The 11,614-nt window shown below is 32.7% G+C and overlaps 1 protein-coding gene across 1 annotated transcript in view; it reads left to right on the top strand.

Annotated features, from left to right (window-relative positions):
• LOC141505057 (uncharacterized) overlaps positions 1 to 11,614 on the top strand; it is a 72,014-nt gene that overhangs the window by 45,588 nt on the left and 14,812 nt on the right. The gene's annotated exons all lie outside the window — the stretch shown is intronic.

Below are 11,614 nucleotides of genomic sequence, written 5' to 3'. Positions count from 1 at the left end.
TATTCCACAGGTTTTCTTCTAGTAGTTGCATGATTTTTGTTAGTGCAAAAATTTTTCAATTTTATGTAATCTAAATTGCTGTTTTATCTTTTGCAGTTTACTCTTCCCTTTGTTCATGACTTTTCTCCAATCATAGTTATGTAAAGGTGCCTGATCTGGTTCTTTTTATCTGTTTAGTAGCATGACCTTAAATATTCAGATGGTATTCATATTTTAATTTTTGTGATTCATAGTTTTAGAAATTTGTCTAAACCTGGCAAAAGCCAAACTGTGTTCCCATTTCCGTGGAAGATGATGTCAGAGTTTTTGCTCCAAATAATTTGTATTCTAGGGTTGTAAATTATAGTCCATGGATTATTGCATTTATTTTTGATTGTTCCTTTTCTAGTTTATACCATTGATTTAATTTTAGTTTTTTTAACTGATACGGTACCAAATAATTTTGATCCTTACTAACTTTTTAATATAGTTTTATGTAGTTTACTTCTCTGTCTTAGTAAACCATGAATACTGTACATATAGACTTGAAATTGTTAGCTTAAACTTGTCAATATAAGGCTATATTTTATGAGTATCAATAATGGATTATTATTAATAACTATTAATTAATAATCTTCTAGCTCTTCTTAAGACTTGATTATAATGCTATTGATGCTCTCAAAGAATAGAAAAATATATTAATAAGGATTATCCTGATCTGAACTAAATGTTCTTGTAGATCATTTTTTGCTGTTTGAGCACAGTTGCATTGCTTGCTCCTCTACTGAATGCTTACATATGTAATATTACTTTAGTTGATGTATCTTTTCTCAACTAGGATTTCTCTCCTAACATGAGTTTGGATTCTTATCTCTGATATCAATATTTGTCTTAGCTGAGTTCTACTTTCTCTTTCATTTATTTATCTCTTCCAATCTGTCCTATTTATTGTCTTTTTATTTCCATTTTCCATTTATTTATCATGTCTTCTTTTACTTCTGCCCCTACTTGTGTTTACTCATTTTGGAAGCTTGGCAGTATAATTTTTGGATGTGGATAGGACTTAGCTTTTCTAGTTACCAACTAGTGAAAGAACTTCTTTTGTTCAGTGAACCAAGTAATCACATTTAAAAAATTAATATTGATGCCATTTATTAATATATAGGAATATGTATCTTTGCCTTTCCAGAGTCTTCCCCTGTTATAAAGGGAAGAATAAGACAGCTCCACAGAAGTGACGAATATATCAACCAATTGTATGTGTGTGCATTATTTCCGTAGTCCTCTAACACCTCAAAAATGTTAAAGAAGCTCATATTCTAATTTTATAGTTTTTTCTTTAGTGAGATTTAAAAATTTTTGAATGAATGAAAAATAATTTATTAAGCACTTGAGTATGTCTCAAGCACGGAGTAGACAATGTAGACAGTTTCTGCTCTTACAGAGCTCAAGTTCTACTTGGAGGATGTAAACATAAAGAAGTTTCACTTGCAGTGCTGGTGCAAAGTGGTTATTAGGTAACAGTGGAAGGGTAAATGGCAAGACCCAGGAATTGACAGGGTTTACCTCCAGCGTGGATGACAAGGCATGGTGGTATCCTATCATTTTGGTATGTTTATATTGGTGAATCCTTGATTATCAAAGTAATAGGAATTTCCATGGGAATGGAAACTATTTATCCTATTATAGGTGAAGATCCTAGTAGAAAAATTGAAAGGGGAGTATTGAGTAGGTTCCTAATGTTCTTATGGAGTAAGTATCCTAGGCTTTTTCCCTCAGGGGTAAGGATGATCTAGGGGGATGTTGCTCAGTGTTCATTTGTTAGGGGCTGAGGGGGAAAATAGGGGTTTAATAGGAAGAAAAGGTAGTAAAAAAGATCCTGTGAGATCTGTGCAGGATGAAGAGTTCTGTGACTTGATTTGTTGTCAACTGAAGGAATCAAACATACCTCAAAGAGCAAAAAGGAAGAAGGAAAAGATCTGTATGTATAAAAAAAATCTATAATAGCAACACTTTTTTTAAAAAAAGATTTTTAAAGTTACAAAGAAGTGGAAACATGAATTGGGAATAGCCAAATAAATTTTGATATATGAATGTTATTGTGCTGTAAAAAAAAAAAGATGTAACCTTGATTCACTTTCACAAACTTAGGCAGAGAGAAGTTACAGAGCAAACTTATGTATTGATACGACATTGTAAAAGATACAACTGTGAAAGCCTTAAAATCATAATGTAGGCAATGACCTACTACTATCACAGAGATGAACAATTTATAAACTACAGTGTAAAATAAGACATTAGAATTGTTTTTGACTGGACCTGCTACAAGGAAATTCTTCTATGTAAGGGAATTTGTAGGAGTGATGATAATATACAAAATAGAAAAGCATGTCAATGAAACATTAAATAATGTACAGAGGAGAACAGATGAATATTCAGAAGGGAACAGAAACAAGCAAAATTATTATGACAATACTGTGATAAATTTAACATACTATTAAAAAAATTAAGTGAAGTTTCAGTGTCTCAGTCTATGAAAATTTTCATTCTTGACATCTCTATCAAGGTTTAAAAAAATAAGGAAACCCATGAACTTCTGAAGAAACAATTCAAGAAAATAGCTGTCTTACAGGATCACTGGTTTATATATAAAAGAGATACTTTTTGCTAAATAAGTAAAATATTAAGCACATTTCAAATTTTAAAGGAATATTAATAGGTCTTTCTGGTCTATCCGATTTTATAATTGATGAAAACTGCAACCAGGAGAAGTAATTGCTCATGGTCACACAAGGTACTAAGACTCAGAGTTGGTTTTTTTTTTTTACTCCTTGTCCAGTGACATCAAATCCAATGCTTTTTCAAAGTAATTTCTCCAAAATTCTGTTATTGAGAATCTATAAATTTGCACAGAATAGTAGATAAATATCTTACGTTTTTCATCTTTAGTAAGAAAAGTCAAAGGATTGAGAAGATTGAAAGAAATGGGAAATACTAAAAGGATGAGAAAGTTTTATGAAGGAGAATAATGTTAAGAATTTTAGTCTGTAAATGTACTGGCTTTATATATGACAATCGGCAAGTTATTTTAATCTTTGCAAGTTGCTGTAACTTTAAGATGGGATGATTGAACTAGGTGATGTCTCAGGTCCCTTCCAATGTAATTTCCATCTATTGTAAAAGTTCATTTGGGTGTGTAGTCACATAATTTTTATCAAGGTAAATTACTAATAATAGAGTAAAAAATACATGAAAATATCACTTAGTGATTCTCCTATATTTTAATTTTTTTAATGGGAATGATTCTTGACAATGACTTGACTGTTGTTGGGTTTAGTGAAAGGATCTGGATGACTATTTTTGTTTAAATGTTTGCTGTAATTTCTTTTAATATCACTTTCTCTTTGACTGTTATATTTTCCTTTGATCTTTCATTTGTTCACTTTGCCTTTACTTCATCTTAATGCTCCTGCCAGTTTCCTCTTATCTGTCTGTCTGTCTGTCTGCTTCTCTATCTTCTCTATCCATTTATCTTTCGATTAGCACATTGCTGTAGGGGAGGGTCAATTAAGAAGTAGTAGAATATTTTAGAGATCTTTGGGGAATGTGGGTAAGAAGCTTCAAATGTAGTGTAGGTATGTATATTAAGTGCTCTTCACAGAATGGTAAGGTCAAGTGAAGCCTCTTGTCTCTTGAAGCACTTGATTTTTTTTTACATTCATTTATTTTCACATTGCTACAATAGTCTTGTTGTAAAGGTAAACATAGTCCCCACCTCCCAAGATAGAGAAAAAATAAAATGAGAAGGGAAAAAAATTGTACTTTAGTTTGTGTTCAGATACCATCAACTCTGTCTCTGGAATGGATCACATTCTTTATCATAGTCCATCAGAGAAGTTAATTCAATATTTTTCTTCCCAGAGTCCCTATTGCTTGCTGTAATTTCCCCCATTTTATCCCCCTCCCCACTCCCATTTATTCCATTCTTGCTCTCCTTCCACCCTTTTCCTCCTCAAAAAGTATTGTATCTGACTCTACCCTCTCCCACAATCTTCCCTCTCCTATTCTCTATACTGCCCCCCCCCCCCTTCTCTGTTCCCTTTTCTCCTTTTTCCTGTAGGGCAAGATAGATTTCTCTACCCTATTAAGTGGAAGCACTTGATTTTTAAGGGAAGTTGCTAGAGTTTTATGTAAAAATTGACTTTTTCTTCCCTGCTCCATAGAACTGCTAAACAACAAGGAAGTACTTAACTCTTGTACTCTTGGGTATTGACAACTTTGAAGAGTTTATGTGACAAACAATAAAGGTGAAGCTATGCAATGGGATGAATAGGAAATCCAAATTTGAGCCATTATTATTACAATTTAGAATTTCAGTTTGTCTGTGCAGGCAACCCTTGAGATTAGAGTGGGTTAATGTTGGAAAACATTCTCTTAGTCAAACTGCTTGAATTCCCATATAGGAATATTTAAACTCTGATTAATTTCCCGTCAATGGCTTTATGCTTATTGTTTTGTAGGGGTAATAAGTACTAGATTTAAAAACAAAGTCATGAACTATGATTGATGTGTGTGTATGTATTATTACATACATATAATACATAACACATTTTATGGTATGAAGTTTCCTGTTTTGTTTTGGCAAGGCATTGGGGTTAAGTGGCTTGCCCAAGGCCACACAGCTAAGTTTTTATTAAGTGTCTGAGTTCATATTTGAACTCAGGTCCTCCTGACTCCAGGGCTGGTATTCTATCCTGCGCCACCTATGAAGTTTTTTAATAGGCATGTTAGTCAAGTAGCAATAGCCATCACTGCCAAAACTGGTAGCAGCTATTCGATTTAATTTAAATATAATTGTTTCATTTAAGATTATACTTAGTGATACATGATAACTTTCGTATGAAGTTATTTTATAGTATTTATATGATTTGAGTTAAATACTTTATCATATTTATTATAATTATTTATACCATTTTTATACTTAATGTTTTATACTTAGAATATGAAGTAGAGATCAAGGACTGATTTCTACCTGTATGTCCAGTGCTTAGTAAAGTACCTTTGCACATGAGTGCTTGATAAATATTTTTTTCCTAAATTTGCTTTTTCTCTTCCCTTCTACTGCCAACTGATTGAAAGTGAATGGAATATCTATGATTTCAAATTTCTGAAATACTTCTTTGAGAAAATATTTGTTGAATGGCATCTTTGAGAAGAAAAAGAACTCTACTTGATGTTAATTTGAGAAAGGCATTTGGGAACTATCTCATTACCTTCTCACTATGACTCTCTGTAAACAAACATGCCCTAGAGATCAAATTGTTGGTATTTGTCTTTGAAAATAATGTTTTCTTGAATTGCCATCTCCTCATTTTTAGCAGTTTGATTTGAATTCAAATGTTAATTAGTACTTCTGGTGTGAGGGCTGCTTTCCACTTTTGATGTCCATTTGAGCCACCTGCTTCTCACCTGTACCTCCAGGAAGCTGTATATGCATAGTAGCCTCATCCTGGTAAGCCATTTCAGCAGATGGACTAAGCCAACTTGCCAGGTTGAATTGCTTGTTGATGAGTTAGAGCATATCTAATAAAGCATGTGAAAACTTTCCATTGGTGAAATGAGCTTATGAAAACGTTCGTTCCAATGGCCAGGATGAAGGTAGCTGAAGGAAGGGGCTATGGAGTCCTTAGAGCTTGTCTAGAGATTGAAAACTCCAAGGTCATCCACTGCATCTAGAACATATCACCAGTTGAATTGACTCTGTCCTGCCACTGGAAGAATTAATTCTTTACTTCACATGTATTGTGGCCATTTCTTCTTACATCCAGGTTGATGGTCCCTGTCCATTCTTGCCTAGAATTAGTATGCAACCATCCTGGACTGTCATTTATTGTTCTCTGGAAAGGAAGTTATATATTTGACAATTTAAAAAAGGTGTGTATATACTTATATTTCCACTATGATTATAATTGATGCAAAGAATTTATGGTTATTCCAGTTTAGAAGGAAACTCTTGCCCTTTGAAAACCCTTCTCCAGTATATAGAGCACTTGGAGTTTCTCTTACAAAGTGGAACAGAAATTACACACTAATTATGCTACTCTATTTAGATACCTTTTAGTATACTCCATTAGAATGTAACTTCATGTGAGTACATATTTTTTCATTCTTTCTATTTGTATACTAAGCAACCAGAACAGTATATGTCACAGTGATGATTGATTAATCAGTACTTATTAATTGATTTTATTAACATCAGTTTTTGGTAGCTTTTGTACTGCCTCATTTCTGACTGACATTTCTTCCCTTGGACTATAGTAGCTTCCCTGCCTCATCTCCATGCTATTCCTCATACATGACATTCCATCTCCTGTTTCCATTCCTTTGCACTTATTCTTCCCAGGATTGGAAATGCACTCTCCCTTCTTACCTCTTAAAATCTTACCTTTCAAAATCCAGTGTGCCATTTACTCCATCAATCCTTTTGATTCCTCTAATAGATTGTGCAACTTTCCCTGAAATTACTTTGTATTTATTTTTTGCCTACCTTATACTTTTTGTATATTGTAATGGGTGTAATTAGTATAAGCTGTTGAGTGATAGAATGTTAAGCTTCTTGACCTTAAATGATTGGCATTTAGAAGATATTCACTAAATGCTTGTTGATTGAGAGGTTGCCAGGTTGTCTATAGAGAAATGGTTTCTGGGAGATAACATGTTTTAATGTGACAGGGGTAGAAGATTAAAACATCCACATACATTTTCATATCTTCCTAATAAGCAAGTCGATTTTAATAAAAATAATATAATTTTAATAATTGATAGTAAGTGGGTGTTTTCACTAAACATACCAAGAACAGTTAAATACAGATAATGTATCATTTTCATACCATTTACTAAATTTCATTTCATGCTAGGAAACTGTTTAAATAGGCTTAGGGAATCATTGGTAGAAGTTTGACATTTAGAGTCAGGTAATCAAAGAAATAAGTTATGATCATGAGGTGGCATACTTAGGGAAAGCGAGAATTACAGAATAAGCTGAGGCTTTACAAGATAATATGTGTGTGTGTTTGTGTTAGAGTAATGGGGGGTAGTGTTGAGAGATATATTGTAGCTAGAAGACATGACAATGGAAAGCAATGAGTGTTAGGCTGAGAAGTTCATGTTCTACTCTTTTGTCAGTGGTGATAGTCAAATTTCTAGAAATGGTTGTAAAACTTTACAGTACTTGTCAGTAGAAATTTCTGGTGAGGCTTGACATTATGACAATTGTTTTTGGAGAGGTTATCTTTATGGTTTTTGTGTAAGATGAGATAAGTAAAGAGAAACTAGAGATGGAAAGAAATTCCGACTTGGAGATTGCTGGAACAGTTTTCAAGTAGTGAAAGAAACATTCAGAGAGAAGAAATCTAAGAAAAAGAGAAGAATTCTTAGTATTTCTTTCTTGAAATTGATGGACTGGGAAGGAGGTGAAGACCATAAGATTTTGAAAGGATTTGGTGGTTGGTGACTAAGAAATAATAAATTGTGAAGGAATGCACATGTTTACTCAAGACCAATAAGGGATTTGAGGGAATGGAAAATAATGGAATTCTTTTTGATATACTGAATGTATAGGTTAGTCTATTAAGATGGGGGAAAACACTATTTCCCCTAATTTGTAGTCTAATTATAATTTGGATATATTGGCAGCTGATCTTTCCACTGTCAAGTCTCTGCTAGACTACTTAATTATTAACTTGTTATCAGTCTTTCCTTGTTCAGTTTGTTCTAACATAACAAAGACATTCTCTTTACCTTCCTTTGTCTTTCCAATTTTTGGATATGAAAAATTTTGCCCTTCTGTCTCTTCCTTTTTCTTTATTCTACTTGTTTGTTAAAAATATTGAACTAATAATAAATAGTAATAGATTTTGCACAAATATAAAAATATCACTAATGGTTTAATAGTACCATTGGTAATAAACCTTTTTCCAAGGAAATGGGAAATCATTTTTTAAACCTAATTTCATTTTAATCAGTATCACCAAATCTTGAAGAATTACTAGAGATTCTCCTTGAGTTTATATATACCTATGTTCCAGACTTTGTGATTGTTATTCTCTAAACAAACTTAAAAGCACTAGTAGTCAAAATCAGCCATCATTAAATAAATATTAAAAATGTAATAATTGATTTTAACTTGTTAGAGTCAAATGCAACTTTGAAGACTCAAACATAATATCTTTTAGATTGCACACCAAAATTGTATCCTATGTTGGAAATAACTAGAGAATTTCTTTGTTTAATCTTTTATTGAGTTTTATACTGAGAAACTTTTTAAATTGAGAAAGATGTATGTGTCAGTGTCATAATTATCTTGTAAGAGCCAGATAAGGTGTTTTTTAAAAATTGCTGGTGAAATTCTTCAAATGAAAACATGTACTCATGACATTGTGCTTATTTGTATCATTCATCAGAATATAAATCTTCCTTTCTGACTTAATAAAATCCTCAGTAATGCAGAAAACACCAGTCTATCTCACTATGGAAAACATATACTGACTAAATTAATGGAGTTAAAGATTTAATGGAAGAGATGCTAGAGGTCATCAAGTTTAAACCTCTTCATTTTATAGATTGTAAATTCAGCTGATTCTAAGTTCAATGCTATTTTCATTGTGCTAACCTGTTGAATTACTCTACTTATTCATATTTCTTGTACAGGTACTGCTTGAATGCTATGTAGTTATGGACCAAGGAACACCTTAGTGTTCTTAAAAATTACAGTTCACCTAAAGGGCTTTCTAATAGAGCACCTGACCCTGAGTCAGGACAGGAGTTGGAATCCAGCCTGTGCGACCTTGGGCAAGTCACTTACTGCTGATTGTTCAGCATCCAGGGCCCTTTCTAGTTGTCTTGATTCCTATCTGGTTACAGGACCCGGATCAGATGACTCTGGAGGAGAAAGTGAGGTTGATGACTTAGCACAGCACCCCTCACTCACATCCAATTTATATGCCTGTCATGTCAACACCTCTCTGATGTCTTTGTCTTCTTGGAGAATAAAGAATAAATACTATTATTATTCCAACAGGCAGGCTTCAATATATTTTTAAAACTTATTTTGTGCTTTTACATTACATTCTTTTTCTTTTTCTTTTTTTTTTTGGGTTTTTGCAAGACAGTGGGGTTAAGTGACTTGCCCAAGGCCACACAGTTAGGTAATTATTAAGTGTCTCAGGTCGGATTTGAACTCAGGTACTCCTGACTCCAGGGCCAGTGTTCTATACATTGAGCCACCTAACTGTTCTCACTACATTCTTTTCTTATTGCATCCTCTCTTCTATCCTTTGTTCAGATTTTAAAAAAAAATCAGAACCAGGTATTTTAGCCTTCCTTGCCTGACAACATAAGCAAAATTCCATGTTTAATTTTCTCAGCTCTTCTCTACCAACCCATCTATTTTAAAAATAGGTAAATTTTGTTTCCACGTATTATACTTACCAAAACCACATTTTTTGCAAAATATATTACATAGAAATGACTGAAGCAGAATAAAAAAGTGATTCTGGTTTATAATAACTTCTAATTTTTAGTGGAAAGAAAGTGTATGTATACTTTAATTTGAAAGTTAAGTAGTATTAAAATTGTACTTTATTTCTACTCCCTACACTTCCATTTGTATTGTTATTCAAAGTGTCCATTTTTTATGGTTGCTTTTGAGTTCATTCTATTAGCAGTTTTCACCCTGCATCACTTCACGGAAGTCTTGGGGTTCTTAATTTTCCATTATGTTCAAAACATGGTTTGGCTGTCTCTCAGTTTTGGGGCACACAATTTTTCAATTCTATTATGTTGATAATGATAGGAAGGAAGTTATCTGTACAATAATAAGGATAATGTTTATTTTTAAAAATCCATGTAATTAAAGATTTTAAAATAATTTCTATAGTTTTCCAAATGATGTGATAATATGACAGGAAGATAGGCACTAGCATTGGAGAGAAGAAAAGTTAACAGTAAAATTCATGGAAGTTTTTCTTTGATTTTGAGCAGTATTTGAAGACTTTTTAAACTCATTTAACAAAAATTTATTGAGGACCTGTTATGAAAATTTTTTGCTAGGCATTTAGGAGATGAATGTAATAGATAAAGATTTCAAGCATTAATGAGTAAAGTAGTTGAGGCAAATGTTTAATGAACTTTGCTCTAAATGGAGAGAACATTTGACTAAGGATATCTAGAGAGTTTCATTGAGGCAAGGATGTTGATAACCTTTTTAATTGATATTTTATTGAGAAATGAGAATGGTATTTTTTTAATTGCCATTTCCACAGGCTCCTTTTATTCAAAGTAGAACTCTTACCTTATAATAAGTAACAGTGCATTGTCCAGGTTTTACAGTAGAGCCTATAGTATATGTGGAGTTGACTTGTTGAAGTCAGAGAAGTGCAAAATACAGGAGTGGAAGACAAACTCTTAGTGAGAAGGGTCCTCATTTTTAGGGGATAGAAAGAAGGAAAAGTATCAGCATCAATCAGAGAAAGAAGTAATTTAATCTTAAGTTGCAGGGAAGCCAAATGGGGAAAGTTTCAGTAAAAAGCTAGTGAAGCACTGTGGGGGAAGTAAAAAGAGATCTTCAGGTTGTGGCAGTTAATGAGGTCATCAGTTGTTACCTTTAAAAACGACTTGTTTTAGAGTAGTGGTTACTAAGCTAGGTTGTGAATGAGGGAATGAATAGTGGAAAGCTGGTTCTATTCTTTCAAGAAGTTCAGGCAGAAAGGGAAAGAGGAAAAAGTAGTGGCCTAAAATTGATAGCAAAATTGAGGAAAGGGTCTTTTTAGAGAGATAAGGGGAAGGGAAGGTCTAATTTGAAAATGTTTTGTAGACACAGGGAAGAAAGGAGATAAGAGATTGAAGATGCAAAAGAAAGAATATTGATAAATCCTAGAAATATGAAAGAAGTTAGTTCATGAGTTCACAGCTAGAGAAGCATTAGACTTGTTATTTTTCTGTAATTGGTGAATAAAAGTAAGAGAAGAGAGAAATGTAGAATTTTTTAAAATGAAATGATAAAAGGCAAAGGATGGGAAGTCTGAATTCAGCACTTTAAGAAATGCTTTTTTACTAAAAAAAATACTTTTTTAGTATAAAAAAACCTGATCATTCTTAGCAGCAGTAAAAAAAAATTGTTGAGGACAATTTAGGTATAACTCAAAAGGTTATTTGTGATTTTTAAAAATGCCTTTTGATTAGTGGAGTTTTAATGGATACAAAAGGCAGGGCAACAATTCAAACTTGCTCAGACAGTTTTTTAAAAGGAAGTTTTTTTTAAAGCTTAATATTTAATATTATTCTCCCAATTCATAAATTCTATGAAGACAGTCAAGCAGCACAACTATACTTGTTTTGTTAATGATTATTTTAATAATTATTAGACCAAAGTTTTTATCTGCCTGTGTGTCTGTCTCTCTCTCTCTCTCTCTCTCTCTCTCTCTCTCTCTCTCTATATATATATATATATATATATACACACACACACACATACATATATATATATATTACATTGCATCCTTATAAAAGCATTTATTGTTGTCTACTTTATAGCTCCCAAAACTATTTACTATTTAAACTGAGACTTATAATTCGG

Source organism: Macrotis lagotis, chromosome 1 (assembly GCF_037893015.1).
Source record: "Macrotis lagotis isolate mMagLag1 chromosome 1, bilby.v1.9.chrom.fasta, whole genome shotgun sequence".
NCBI classification, from domain to species: Eukaryota; Metazoa; Chordata; class Mammalia; order Peramelemorphia; family Peramelidae; genus Macrotis; species Macrotis lagotis.
The sequence above is the reverse complement of the archived record's forward strand: the minus strand, read 5'-3'. Positions and strand labels throughout refer to the sequence as shown.